General features: G+C 32.9%; 1 long non-coding RNA gene across 1 annotated transcript in view; it reads right to left on the bottom strand.

The window, feature by feature from the left end:
• LOC106683311 (uncharacterized) overlaps nt 1-1,183 on the bottom strand; it is a 4,709-nt gene extending 3,526 nt beyond the window's left edge. Inside the window, exon 1 of the long non-coding RNA XR_001343533.2 lies at nt 723-1,183. This is a non-coding gene — a long non-coding RNA (uncharacterized lncRNA). The remainder of the gene's footprint in view (nt 1-722) is intronic.
• Nucleotides 1,184-2,876: the final 1,693 nt, after the last annotated feature.

The following is a 2,876-nucleotide window of genomic DNA, read 5'->3' as shown; positions in this document are numbered from 1 at the left end:
GGGTCTTCGCGGTATGAATAAAAAATATATATATTGTTAATTCGTTGATAATATGGGTACCTCGCGACAGGATCTGATATTCTTATATTGTTGATGTTATTTGATTTTATGTATCAAAATATTGAAGGGTACTTGGGTTACTAACAACGTTACTGATACATCGATTCGGCATCGCCCAACTCTAGGTGCAGAATGAATAAAGAAAAACACAGCAAAGGATTCCAGAAACGAAAATAATCATGAAAAAATGGCACAAAATTGATCATATAACATGCCGATATTAAGAGGAGAGATACTGAGATACATAACGTTTAGGGTTGGTGTAAACAGTTTCATAATGTTTCTTTAATATTATACGTCCCTATAATATTAGTATGTATTTATTAGAAATGTTAATGACAAAGCATAATTTTTAATTTATAATTGATTAACAAAAAAATAAAATAGCAATGTTGAGATAGATTGAAAACATTAATGGGATGTCAACAGTTTTTTTAGGGTTAGGTAGTATAACCCTCAGCCCTAACCTTGGTACGTAATTATTATTATCTGTATGATTATTTAAGAAAGAAAGTAACTGCTTTTTCATCAATTTTGTTAGTCATTGTTTACAGAAATATTTATAAAATGTATTCTCTCGCATTTCTTCGAAAACAATGATGTACAGTACAAATATACCTACATTACTCTAAATTAAAAAGAAATATAATATATTTTCGTACCTGTAAAATTAAAAACAAAATAAAATCACAGAAGTATTCATCAATGTCTAGAAATTTAAATGTCAACAATATCACAATTAAGGCTAGTGTTTGCCTCATAATTCCAAGGTTATCTCCGATTCGGAATCATTTTTACTGAATGTGTTGTCTTTTTCTTGAACATTTTGCATATCAGCAGTATGTGATGGTCTTATTAATGGAGTAATTATTTTAGACTTGTTGTAAATACGGTGATTTTCGACGTTGAACTTGCAGTAAAAATCATTACATTTTACAAAAGAAAACATTCCGTAGGGAATTATATTCAAGCTTGATTCCTTATTCGCTTTTAAGCAGTACGGGCAAATGTTTGGCACCTCAACAAAAGTTAGCATTTTAAATAAAATATCACGACAAAGTGACCTTAAACCAAATTCTAAATCTATCACAAAAAAAGTCGGACTTTCATTCAGTTCTGACTCAGTCAACTTATATCTTGTAGGTATATCACTCACTTCTGTAATTGTCCCAACCTGCAGTACAACTATTTGAGAGACAAAACTCTGTACTACGCATGCTCTGGACAGTCAGAAGTGGTTGTTAAAACAAACCTTATATGGACTGTAACTCGTTGTATTAATGCCGCTGCAAGAGGTACATAGAAGGCAATGGCGCGGCGAAAAGTATTAAGACCTGGGATGGGGGGAAAAAAAAAGATACAATTTTTGTATTTCTCAAATTATATAACTTTATTACTTTCCAAGTAAATGAAATAAGATGAACTATCATTATAAATTAAATTATTAAAAATTTAAATACATTCATCAACAGAATAAATATTGGAATGTAACTTTCTACTATGTTAGTTTTAAAATATTAATTATTATGTTTTCAAAATATTACTTATTATTACTGGCAATCCACATGTTAACCCATTTAGTGCAAACCAGGGACAGAAAATAACTATTAATTTTTTTTTTAAATAGTTTCAATTACAAATTTCTATTTTCATAAAATAAAAATAATATCTCCAAATTTTTTTAATTAAAATTATTTATTAATTTGTATATGCCAAACATGAAAATACAAATTTTTATAACTGTTAATCCTTACAGTTACAGTTAATATATTAGTCTGTTCCAAGCTAGATTATGGTTCTTTTATCTATGGCTCTCCCCGTCGCCGAACTCTTGCCAAGCTCGATTCAGTACATCATACGGGTATTTGGTTTGCTACCGGTGCATTCAGGACCAGTCCTATTCCCAGCATTTGCTCTGAAGCAGGCCTACCTCCGTTATCATATAGGAGACAAAAAATAGCTATTAATTATGTTTCCTAATTATTTGAACAAACAAATCATCCAACTTACAAATATATTTTTCGGTCTAAATTCTCCATAGCTTTTCGGCAGCAACGAAACCCAACACTTCCTCTGGCAGAAAGAATCACTCTCGCTGTCTCTACACGTAAAATAATTACGACAATGAAGCCTGAAATTCAGAACTCACCTTGGACTCTAAAACAACCTGTAACAATGCTACATCTGTTCCTTATGCACAAAAATAAGACCACATCTGTCAAGTATAAAGAACGGTTGTCGCGTCTTCTAGAAAATATTCCGGATTATTTTTTAATGTACACTGATGGTTCTGAATCCGGAAGCTCGACCGCTTCATCTTTCGTTACTCGCGATTCAACCTACAAATTTAAATTACATAAGCTATATATACCACCGAACTCCACGCGATAGCATCAGCCCTCCATTTTGGGTTTCAATAACTCAGAAGACTATTGTAATAATCTCAGATTCGTTGAGCTCCCTAAAAAAATTGAGAAACATGTACCCCGAACATCCGCTCATCATAAGAATCCAATATTTTCTTCTAAAACTATCACATCAAGGTAAGTCCATTATTTTCATATGGACTCTGAGCCACATTGGCATTGTTAATAATGAGCTCGCAGACAAAGCTGCCAGAGAGGCACTCACGTTCCCTGGCCGAGGCACCGCCGTTCTTACCCCATCAAAACTCAGTACACCCCTTAAATTACAAATATTAGAAAGATGGCAGGCCAAGTGAGATTAAAGTTCTCCCAGTAAATTAAAAGGAATCAAAAGATCAGTAAAACAATGGTCGACATCCTACCGCAACAGCCGCAGAGAGGAAGTTGCTC

The sequence above is a fragment of the Halyomorpha halys genome, unplaced genomic scaffold (genome assembly GCF_000696795.3).
Source record: "Halyomorpha halys isolate HHAL.00 unplaced genomic scaffold, Hhal_1.1 Scaffold477.1, whole genome shotgun sequence".
NCBI lineage: Eukaryota > Metazoa > Arthropoda > Insecta > Hemiptera > Pentatomidae > Halyomorpha > Halyomorpha halys.
Note: the sequence above shows the minus strand (reverse complement) of the source record. Positions and strands in the feature narration are given on the sequence as shown.